Source organism: Carassius auratus, unplaced genomic scaffold (assembly GCF_003368295.1).
Source record: "Carassius auratus strain Wakin unplaced genomic scaffold, ASM336829v1 scaf_tig00017858, whole genome shotgun sequence".
NCBI classification, from domain to species: Eukaryota; Metazoa; Chordata; class Actinopteri; order Cypriniformes; family Cyprinidae; genus Carassius; species Carassius auratus.
Window position 1 is genome coordinate 1 of NW_020524825.1, and position 12,689 is coordinate 12,689.

Genomic DNA, 12,689 nt, shown 5'->3' on the forward strand with positions numbered 1-12,689 from the left:
TTTTTTAGATACAGCAAAATGCAAAAACATCTCAACTTTTCAGAATGCCGCAAGCGCACCGCGGGTCATGTGACAAGAACTAACCAATCAGCTTCATCCTTTCCCATAACAACGTTGAAAACTCAGCCAAGATGAAGGAACAGCTGATCATAGTTGTATATGGATTGCAATTTTGAAATAAATTTAGTAGCAGAGCTACTGCAAGCGATTTTTAGAGCTGCAAATCCATTTATCCTTCGCTGAAATTTCCGCGTCTCATGGAGAGAGCACGTCATTGTTGCTTAGCAAAGACAGACGCCTCATGAGCGCTTTCTGCCAAGCGCTTTGGAAAGGAGGAGAAAGACGCGCTTAGCGTTTTCCATGCGTTTTTAGGCAGACGATGTGAACGGACCCTAAGGCGCTCGCTCACTCAGCACGCGCTGAAGGCTCATTGCAAAATGTCTAATGCATTTAACAGACCAGAAATATAAGATCCTAAAATAACCAACAGGTCTGGTGTTTGGGTGCACTTTGGATTCCCTGTAAGCTATAATACTGGTGTCTAAATGCTGCAGGCATAGTTTGTTGCGTGCATGTTTCTCCTTTTTTTCGTCTTTTCCCAGATACTGACACAATAAGGTGATGTCGGCGTAAATGAGTTGACATGTTTCAAGTATTCACGCTGGTGTTTTTTTTTTTTTTTTAAAGCAATGAAGCAACCGCGCGAAGCCCTCACTATATAGGATTTTAGAAAGAATGCAGAGCACTAGTGTAGTGTGCAAACTTACCACAGTGTGGATTTCAGAAAGTGTGCAAAGACTTCACGTGCACACTTACCATAACATGGATTTACAAATAATGTTCTAAGGAGGGGCTCTCATGTCACTCTGATCGAGCAGCTCTCATAGAATCATGCATCTCAAACAATATGTTTGAGAGTCATCTTCTTTTCTAGTCTGTTAAACGCATTGGCCATTTTGCAACGAGCCTTCAGCGCGTACTGAGTGAGCGAGCGCCTGACTGAGTCATAACATAACATAAACATAAGTTGGTGTTTTTTTTCTTCTCGGGAGTGTCAGGGCGTTGCCTGTTACGTCGTTTGGGTTATTGGGCTACCTTGTTGAACGCATATCATTATATTTCTCTTTTTTTTTTCAAATATAATTAATTAGTCAAACGAACCGTTCGGTATGCATAATGCGTACCGCGTACCGAACCGAAAGCGTCGTACCGAACGGTTCAATACGAATACGCGTCGTCGTCACCCCTAATATATATATATATTCTGAACAGTTAAACTGAGCACTGTTCTTTAGAAAACCCCCCCAGGTCCTGCAGATTCTTCAGTTTCCCAGCATCTTTGAACCATTTCCAGGAGTGACTGTATGATTTTGAGATCCGTCTTTTCACATCGAGGACAAATGAAGGATTTAAACACAACTATTAAAAAAGGTTGAAAACATTCACTGATGCTCCAGAAGGAAGCACGATGCATTACAAGCCAGGGGTGAAAACTTTTGAACAGGATAATAATTTTCTTATTTTGTAGAAATGTTATATATATTTTTCCATTTAGTACTGCCCTTCGGAAGCAACAGAAGATACTTGCATGTTTCCTGAAAAAAAAAAAAAAAAAATCAAGTAGAATTTACCTTGATCTTCAAATTCAGAAGTTTTTAATAGATGTGTTTGAGTCCCTCAGTTGAACTCAGTGTGAAAAGATGGATCTCAAAATCATACAGTCACTGCTGGAAAGGGTTCAAATATGCAAAATATGCTGGAAAGCTGAAGATTCTGCAGCACATGGAGGATTTTTCTGAAGAACAGTGCTCCGTTTAACTGTTCAGGACAGAAAAGGGACTCATGAACAACCATCACAAAAGAAAAAAAAAACAGTTGTGGATCAATCAGGTAACCACACACAGTATTAAGAGGTTATTTTAATAATTTCAGCAATTTTAAGTCTTCTGGACTATGTCCCACTTTTGCTGTACTTTACTGGGCAAAACTGTATTGTTGATTTTTGATTGTATGCTTTAATGAAAACGAGAACATTTGCCTTAAAAAACAAAAACAACCTAAAAATTTACATTCTGTCATCATTTACTATATCAGTTTGGAACAACATGAAAGTGAGTGATTGATAACCATTTCCATTTTTAACTGAACCGTCCCTTTAAATCTTAACATGAAAAACTAAAAATAAAAAATGTTTGGCAGAGAAATTCTTAGTGTTCCAAGACTGTAGGAGACTGTAGGATTTCTCTCTCTTTCTGTCCATCATTTTATTCTTTCTTTCTTTCCAGGACATGGACTCTTTGTGGCACTCCTGAGTATTTGGCTCCAGAAGTGATCCAGAGTAAAGGTCACGGTCGAGCCGTGGACTGGTGGGCTCTGGGTATTCTCATCTTTGAAATGCTTGCAGGGTAAGACAGGACTATGATCACTTCCTGTTAACATTTTACTCCAGCGATTTCAACCGGGAGTCTGTGTAACCCTGGAATTTTGTAGTTTACTTCATGGGCTTCACCGAGATGTATAAAGCACACTTGAATGAATTTATATTTCATATTTTAGCAGTTTAAATGAAAATGCTGATGACCTAATAAGCATTGTATACTGTTATAATGTAATTTAAAAAAAGTTTACTAATAATATTTATCTTTTTTTTTTTTTTTTTTGGGAGTGACTGGGTTGGTTAAGAGTCTGAAAGCCCCTGATTTACAGTAAATGAACTGAATTTCCATCTTTTAAAAATTCATCACATGTGTATGACTTTCACGTGTTTGTGAAAAAGCGGGGGACTTTGAATCCTGTTTTATGTCAACTGTTTTCCATGTAGAATTTAACTTCCCTTTAGCTGATGGCTACTTGACCAAAGCCAGTCATGTATAAATACATGAAGAAAAATAATTTCATCTATTTTTGTATTGGCGTGTGGTCAGGAAAGATCAGCTATTGTCACAGATACACCACTAGAGGGCAGCAGTGGAATATGAGACACTGAGTGCTGCCAAAGGCCCAAACCTTCATGTGCATGTCTCAAAACAGATGGCCTCTCTAAGTGCTGCTTATTATGATATCCCTATTATGATATTTATCCTTATTTGCCTAGACGTTTATCCCTGCAGCCTATATTTAATGTGCATAAACTAGCACCTTTAATATGCACCAAGATAATCTGCTCACATTTACAGTATCTCAGGGGGCAGATGCATTTCTTAGAATAGATCTTGTTTACAAAAAGCTTACATCCTGATTAAACTTTTGTTACCAAAACATGGGCATAAATGTGTTGTAGTAAAGCATGCAAACTTTGGAAAAATTATACATGATGACACTTTCGGCATAATATCTGTCTTGCACAAGTTATTGGATTCATATTGTCCCATGGACTCCAAATCCGCTGTGAAAATAAACTTCTTCCCACCTGCTTTTCGCTGACTCGAAATCTGCCCTAGAGCTTTAACAGACTCTTGTGCGCAGGAAAAAGTGACCCTCTTCATTCATCCCAGACTTCTGTTGAAGTGTTGGCTTCCGCTTGTGAGTGAGAGAAAATTACCTGGTCCTTTTTTTTTTTTTTTTTTTTTTTTTTTTTTTAAGAGGCCAACCCACAGACATATGCTCAGTTTGCCCAGACATACAAAAGCTCCCTTCAGTGTTCTCTGGGACTGTGGGTGTGCGCGTGTGTGTATGTGTATGTCAGAGGTCATTTGAGACTCATTTGAGACTCATTTGAGGGAATTGTAGTAAGAGCTGAAATGGCTCCTCCTGTACTGGGCCGTGAAAAGGGTCGCAGATCTCAATGTAGTGCCCGTGTATGTGAGCAATTATTTTGTTTCCGTCTATGTGTAGGTACAAAATGTCAAACCTTATTTTAGAATTGCACTCAAATGTGCAAAAGGTTCACAACAAGTAAAAAAAAAAAAAAAGGCTGATGTATTGTAGGTGAGATCAGGTTAGAGGCTTCATGTGTCTGAGAGGTTGCATTTAGGCATACTTGAGTTCAAAAACAGCTGTGTGGAGTATTACAGAATGGAACAGAAAACAAGGGTCTCAAGACAAAGTGTTTCAAAGTGTCTTAAAATACTACAGTTATAGCAAAAGGTACTGAAAAAGAGCAAGATTAGCGTACATCGATTAGCGTGTGTGAACGGACAGATTGACTGTTTGAAATTTAGGCAGGTAGGATTATTCAAGCATAAAAGAATAAACAACATATTAATATTCAAAAAATATTGTAAAGCAACTTGTAATGTCTATTTAATGATTTACTTGTCTACCACAATAAATTTCTTAGCAAAAATCAATAAATTGATTAATAATTGATTGACTAATATAAATATTTTTGATTAATTAATCAGCAAATTGTGTCATTAATTTGATTTCAACTTACAGTCTTAGTTATAATGCAGTAGTTACTTCAAGAGTTCAAGAGCACACTTTTAAAAGCTTCTTGGTTAATTTTTTTTTTTTTTTAAATTATTATTTTTCCCAGTGTAACCTTGGCAATTCTCTTTTTTTTTTTTTCTGTCACCAGCCACTGCTTACAGTAACATTATAGAGACTAATATGTATCTTCTGCTTTCTTCCTCCTCTCTCCATCTCTCTCTTCCTTCACCCACAAGAAGGAGTAGCTGCAAGTTCAGCTCTCCTGGTTCTCTCTCTGTTTATGGTTTCCACACTCAGTCGGAACTGTCAGTCCATTTTTTAAACCACCTTATTATACTTCTTTCAGAAGGCAGCAGCTAGAGGTCTTTAAAGATGTCATTCCAAACCTGTATGACTTTCTTTCTTCAGTCAAACACTAAAGTAGAAGTTTACTGTCTTTCTTTTGCATGAAATGGAAAAATATGGTGGCCAGGCCTCTCTGGCACCACAGAAATAATAATAATAATGAATATAAATAAATAATAACAGTAATGTATATGACTTAAATATGGCTCATATTTATGAAGAATTCAGGATCCAAGTTTGATCCTTGATTATTCTTAGAAATACATCTAAAAAAAATAATAATAATAATAATTTTATACTTAAGACAGTACCCAGATTTGAAGATTACAATAAGATTTCACTTCTACTGTTAATACAATTTTGGTAGGCTACTATGAGATGGATGGACTAAATGTTGTATAATTCAAATGGGCTACCTGTTATTTTTATGGTATATCATACAAAATATATTTTTAAATGTGATTATTGTTGGTACATTTTACCAGTATTGACCATACTTTCAAATAAATAGGAATAGAAAATAATATGCAATATGAAAATTATTTAAGAAAAAAAAATTACAGAGAGAGGTACATCTGGAAAAATGGGGGGGGGGGGTTGTCTTATATCCGGGTCAATACGGTAGAACACCCAAAAAATTAAATTGCAGAAACTTTACTCCCCTCAGGCCATCCAAGATGTAGATGAGCTTGTTTCAGCATCTGAACAGATTTGAAGAAATAATTTAGAGAGAGAGAGAGAGAGAGAAAAAAACATTTACATCACTTGTCACCATTAGATCTTCTGCAGTGTCTGGGTGCCATCAGAATGAGAGTCCAAACAGCTGATAAAAATGTTACAATAATCCATGAGTAGTCCACAGTCCATCAATTAACATCCTGTAAAGTGAAAGTTGCATGTTTGTAAGAAACAAACATTACTGTAGTAACTCTAAAATAAGAGGCCTCTATCCATAATACAGCTTTCTCTGGAGAAAAAGTAATCTTGTCTGAATCAGGAGAGAAATATGCACATGTAGAATAAGCACCAAGTAGAAGTGAAAACACTCCATACCACTGTAGAAACAACATTTAGAGGTCTTAATGACTCCTCCTCCAGTAGTACAGACCCGGGTTATACATCTGTGAAAATCACACCTTTAAGTGACGCTAAACACAGAAAAAAAGCAATCTGTTATTTATTAAGTCTGTATTAAGTTTGCACTCATGTTAAGTCGAATATTTGCTCTTTTATGCCATCTGATTTAAGTTTGATTTTTGATGGCTTAAGTCACAATTGTGTTTGTCTGCATCTGTAGCTTCCAGATCTGGTCTAAATTCTGTGTATTCGTTTTTGGCATTTCAGCAGAACTTTATTGAAATCAGCTAAACTGTCAATAAGACGGAGTACACTAGTATATATCGTTACGATTTTTGCTGCTCCATGTCATTTTGACACATTAATTGGTTGTTATTTATACATTTTTCCTCTCTATCTAAGGTATCCACCGTTTTTTGATGATAATCCCTTTGGCATCTACCAGAAGATCCTGGCCGGAAAGCTGGAGTTTCCACGGCATCTGGATTTCTATGTAAAGTGAGTTTGATAAAGAAAACGCATCTGAATGACAAATGCTATATTTATAGCATACATAAAACACAAAGTCTAGTGAAATCATGTCAGCATCAATATTGTTTGATCTCAGGCTTAACCCTCTGGGGTTCTTCATTTATGAGTCAGACTCAGGACCTTCGGGTCAAAAATGACCCAGAGGCCGGGATTCAGGTATACTTTTTTTCAGTAAAATCAATCAAATGTATTTTTGTTCAATAATATTTTTTCTTTCTTTTTTGTGTTTTGAGAGAATTTTATGATGATAATGAATTTTTATGCAATAATTATGATCCATTTTTTCCCATTGAATATAATAGAAAATTTATATATATATGTATTTTATTTTATTTTATTAATGCTGTATTTTATTTTAAAGTACAGCCAAGGCCTATAGAAAACAATTTTTGAAATTAGATTGGTGCCATCTGGTGGACAAATTAAGCATTTTTATCATGCAATAGCACATTTTTACCACTAGAGAGAATGTACAGCTCTCTGTAGAAAGGCTTGTGAATTCTAGTGATTTTTGCACATATTTGCCTATTTATTTCAGGTTGTGGATTTTATATATAATCACAGATTCTCAAAGACTATTTTTGTCAAGTTTTTTTTGTTTGTTTGTTTGGTTGATTTAAATGGTAATTTCAAGTGCCAGTTTTACTTTATAATACAGTCAAACCTGAACATTGCACTAGAAAGAGAACAAATGGAAAGCATTTGTTACCCATTGTTTTAATTCTAACTTAATAAAAAAATTACATTATTTAAATCATAACATATTTTTATTTACCTTTTATTATAAACATTTCCATTAAAATTATTTTTTGCAATTCAATGAACAGTAACTCTTCAAAATTGCCAACAGCAATTATGAACAAAAAACAAAAATAACAGCAAACGTATAATCATTTTCAAAACAGTACATGTAAATGGAAAATAGAAAAATAAAAAAGTGTCACGCTGGGCCTGGGTCGCTCGAATAGGCCTGGAGGTTACTAGGGAAGAATTCCATCCTTTGACCTTACTCTGTTTGTGCGTGTGTGCGTGCGTGCGTGCACACGTGCTTGTGTGTGTGTGTTTGTGTGTGTGTGTGTGTGTTCAAGAGAGAGACATGGTGTGTGACTTTGCATTTTGGATCCAATGTCTCCCCTTTATTTGATTCATGATTTTATTTCACATATTCTCACATATCTCTGTTACAGTTTCACCAGTCCCATATTTCCCTATGTGTGTGTGTGTGTGTGTGTGTGTGTGTGGTGTGAGTGAGGTGTGTCTATTTTGCAACCTTGATGGCTTACAGCCTCATGCTTTTATTGCTGTGCACTTTATTTCTTACATTGATGAATTAATTCTTTATTTCACACATTTTCCCAAAATTAGCTTTGCAAATGATACTTTCATTTGTGTGTGTTTTGTGTGTATAAGTGTGTGTGTGTGTGTGTGTGTGTGATTTTTTTGTCTGTTTTGCACTCTTGATGTTTTTAGAGATTCACCCCTTCACTGTTGTATGCTTTTTTCTGCATCGTGGCTTGATTTGTAGATTGTACACACAAAAAAAACTCAGTATTTTCAATATTTTTGCAAATTTCCCATCATTTCCTATGTCGGGTCATTTTTGACCCGAAGACCCTGAGTGTGACTATTTTTTTTACGACCACTTAGACTTTTAAAAATCCTGTCCCCAATTTTTGGGGGTGTTCATATACCAAGTACCAAAAAGTCACCAAGTTTCGGACCATTCCGATGAAGCTACGATTTGTAACATTTTTTAAAAAAAAAATTTCGGGTCATAAATGACCGAAGAACCCCAGAGGGTTAAATTTACGTGTGTGGGGGAAAGTCTTTTATTTGAAAATTGAAATAAATCGGAAAAAAAAAATATTAAGGTTTTATTTTTAGATTTATAGAACAATACAACTATAAAGCTTCAAAATATTAAGTTAATAATATCATTTAAATAAAATTAATAATTTATATCATCCCTCCTGCAAAAAAAAAAAAAAAAAAACATATAAATATATATATATATATTAAAGCCGCAGTCAGTAATATATATATTTTTGTTCAATCAATTTTTGAGCAAGCACATAACCAGCAAGTGTAAAAAACTGTCTCCTAATTTCAGCCCGATTCACATTGATAAGCTTGTAATAATGTTTTATAATTTAAGTTGTACTGGTAGGTCATTGGGGGTAATACGAGTGTTGCGCTGTGTCATTAGGTCACGTCTGTACACATAAAGAAGCAGTCCCGGCCAGCAGGCTATAAACCGTGAGTGGATGCTGCAGCTGGTGGTTCAAGTATAGCCTTTTCTTACAGCGGCTGGAATAATTAAACTTGGCATTTTCAAACCAGTTCTGAGGAACAATAAATAGCTTTTTAAGGTTAAAAGAGCAATTTATTTTGATGACATATGAATGGTATGACAATTAAAGATTGGACTCTACATTTACCAGTAAAAAATCTACATTTAATAAAATCTACAGATAACTCCAATACTAAATACACAGTCACACAATGTCGATGTTGTTAACATTGATAATTTGAGAACAAAGTGTGATAATGATAATTTGCATGGTTTGACATGAGCTAAGTGATCGTTAGATTTAAATCACTATTTTTTTTTCAGTTGTCTGGACAAAACTGGCACACATTACTTACTTGTTCAGTTCATTTGGACATACTTCCAAAGCATAGAATGATTTTACTGAAGAGAAATCCATGTATCTCTTCTGTACTGATTCTACCATAAATGTATTATTTTACAAATGTAGACAGACATTCACACCTGAAAAACAGGTCAATTATTTCACTCTGAGAATATCGGTTTGGCTCATCGGCAGAAATATTCATATTGGCCGATACCGATGATGGTCATTTTAAGCTTTTATCGGCCGATACCGATGTTGTGCCAATATTATCGTGCATCCCTAATAGAATCTGTAATTCTGCAGTACAGTGAGTATCCACACTAATGCAATGACAGCCTACACATACTCCTTGAAACATTAGATTCATCCGAAGCATAATAGGATAATTATCATTATTATTATCCGACACTCTGGCACTTCTGACTCACAGCCTGTAAGTACATTTTTAGATTTAAAAATTTGCCATTGACTATTCAAATGCAAGTTTTAAGCAGTGTAACGTAGCGCTTGTTGTTTGTTGTTTCTCCGATCACAAATTCAGGAATGGTTTTATGTTTAGGCAGCATGATACGCAGCAACAATGCGTAAAAAGTCACTGTAAGTCATTATAATCAGTAACTTTGTCCCCACTGGCTTCAACAAATGCCTTGTTTGTAATGGGTTTATTGGTTTTGTCTCATCATGCCGGGAGATGCGTTTCAGCTAAGCTTTGCGTTTCAGGAAGGTGGGGCATAGAAGTACAACAATAATGTACATTGTAAAATACATGTGTAAAATAATGTGTTTTTTTGAGCCGCATAAACATTGCATTACACCATATACCAAAAAAATAATGCTCTTTATAGCAACGTCATAGGACCCCTTTAAACAACGTGGCACAAGATGTGAAAATGACAACTGCATGGGGCTGAAACTAGCAAAAAACACTTGTGTTAATCGGGCCTAATAGGGCCCAAAGATATATATATAGAGAAGTATATGCCTCTGAATATACTTTTTTAATTATTTTGCAACAAGAGCATCTTAATACAGTAAAATCATTTGGTAATTTGGTACTCTATATGTTATTTATTTTATTTTCAGTAATAACAGGGTGAACCCCTGCTGTCTCTCTTACCAGAAAGTGGGTCTTTGACATGGAAACGCAGTTACATTTGCACACAGTTAAAAACTCGTGTCCTCTAATGAACTCATCTAAACACGTCAACTAAGCTCACTGACGGCTGCAGGAGTGGAGGCATCCTCAGAATTACAGAGAGGCGGGTCTATTTAATCTACACAATTACTCATGATGCTTTTGAACTAAAGGAGCTCAGGATTCAGCAAACGGCCCACTATCCCGTCTTGATGTTAAAAAAAGTAATCCTTTAATTCACGCCTCTCAGTAATACAGAACAGTATCCTCTCTTAGTTGCAACATCTAAGGAGTCACTGCAGCTGTACAAACACAAAATGATATCATAGCTGCTTTTCCTAATTAGACTTGTACACTAGGGTCTAAATTGGTGTTCACTGCTTCAAATAGACTGCACTCCAGAGACAAAGACAGCTTGAGGAAGCTCTTGGAAATAGAGACAGACAAGTCACCTCAGGCAAAGCTTTTCAAAGTGTTTCCTTTCGACTGGCATGTTTACTCTAGTTACAATTGTGAAAGTAGCCAAAACTACAACTTATGTCAGCAGGGATTTAACAAGCTTGATAAGATTATAATGTCCTGAAGTCAAACACACATGAGTATTGGAGAATGAATAACATCTGCAAGGGAGGCGAGAATGAGTAAGGTCATCTGTATCATGATCGTTCCAAGCACCTCTCATGTTACAGTAGGTTAAGTGAGAACATCAACAGCACAGCAGTTAACATGCTAATGCATTCGTGTTCGCAGCTTGAAGTCTGTTGGGTCATAGATACAGATTGATTTTAAACTAATACATAAGGTTTACTTGAAAAGCTTAATGCAGGTAGATTTTCATGTGTGTACAAATTATGTTTTTTAAGTTAATAATTTGTCAACATTTACTAATATAGAAATTCTATCTGTTGGTATAACAGTTGTAATAGTTGTGTAGTTGTTAAACAACCATTTTAAAAACCATTATGATTATAACAGGCATATTATCACAGATTAATACATATTGTAACTTTAGTTCATATGTTTTCTTTAGTTACTGTTAGTTTATGCATTAAGCAAAGGTAACTAGTGGGACCTAATCATAAAATGTTTCTGTGTGTGTGTGTGTGTGTTTGTTTGTATGGTATTTGATTCTAGAAATACACTCACTGGCAACTTTATTAGGTACACCTTGCCTGTACTAGTAGTAGGGCCATTTGAGTAAAGTGAACTAATTGTCATTTTCAAGAAACCAGTCTGAGATGATTTCACCTTTGTGACATGGTGCATTATCCTGCTGGAAGTAGCCATCAGAAGATGGGTACACTGTAGTCATAAAGGGATGGACAATGGTCAGCTACAATACTCAGGTAGGCTGTGGCATTTAAACAATGCTCAATTGGTACAAAGGGCCCCAAAATATCCCCAAACCATTACACCACCAGCAGCAGCCTGAACCGTTGAGACAAGCCAGAATGGATCCATGCTTTCATGTTCTTTACGCCAAATTCTGACCCCACCATCTTCAAGACTCATCAGACCAGGCAACATTTTTCCAATTTCAAATATTCTATTGTCCAATGTTGGTGAGCCTGTGCAAATTGTAGCCTCCTTTTCCTGTTCTTAGCTGATAGTAGCTGCACCTGGTGTGGTCTTCTGCTGCAGTAGCCCCCATCTGCTTCAGGGTTCAGGGTTGTGCATTAAGAGATGGTATTCTGCATACCTTGATGGTAACGAGTGGTTATTTTGAGTTACTGTTGCCTTTCTAACATCTCTGCCCATTCTCCTCTGACCTCTGAAATCAATAAGGCATTTTCATCCACACAACTGCCGCTCACTGGATATTTTCTTTTTTCGAACCATTCTCTCTAAACACTAGAGATGGTTGTGCGTGAAAATCCCAGTAGATCAGTAGTTTTTGAAATACTCAGACCAGCCCGTCCGGCACCAACAACCATTCCACATTCAAAAACATCCCCTTTCTTCCCATAATTATGCCCAGTTTGGACTTCAGCAAGTCATCTTCACCACATCTGGATGCCTAAATTCATTGAGTTGCTGCCATGTGATTGGCTGATTAGCAGTTTGTGTTACCAAGCAATTGAAAAGGTGTACCTAATAAAGTGGCTGGTTAGTGTATATTTCCACATATTTTTTTTTCTAGCACAAAATTAAATGGATGATATTATTCTAGTGAAGATTTATCCTTTTCCCTTTTAAGGTTACTTCATGAAAAGATGTATAGCACACTATACTTTACTTTTTCGAAATTATTCATGTATTAACTGTATATGCACTCTTTTACTTTTACGTATTCAAACAATATGCTTATAGAGCATTTCAGATAGTGTACATTTGTAAAGATGTGATGCCTAAATTCACTTGTAGCGTATATTTTTAATATCAGCCATTTATTGATGATTAATCATAACATTACAATAGTTATTTATTTATGTGAATAAGCCAGAATTACAGTATTGGTGCATCCCTACTCTTAGTATCTGCCTTCACGAAATTAAGCATCTTAATTGTCTTGTTTATTAAATTAATTTAAAGTTATAGTCTAAATCAGATGTTTTTGTTTATCTAGGGACCTAATCAAGAAGTTTCTGGTGATT

The 12,689-nt window shown here is 35.8% G+C and overlaps 1 long non-coding RNA gene across 1 annotated transcript; it reads left to right on the forward strand.

The window, feature by feature from the left end:
• The first annotated feature begins 2,055 nt into the window (after window positions 1–2,055).
• Window positions 2,056–12,689, forward strand: LOC113075877 (uncharacterized). The gene is made up of 3 exons (XR_003281049.1): window positions 2,056–2,405; window positions 6,196–6,291; window positions 12,662–12,689. It is a non-coding gene; the product is annotated as an uncharacterized LOC113075877 (long non-coding RNA).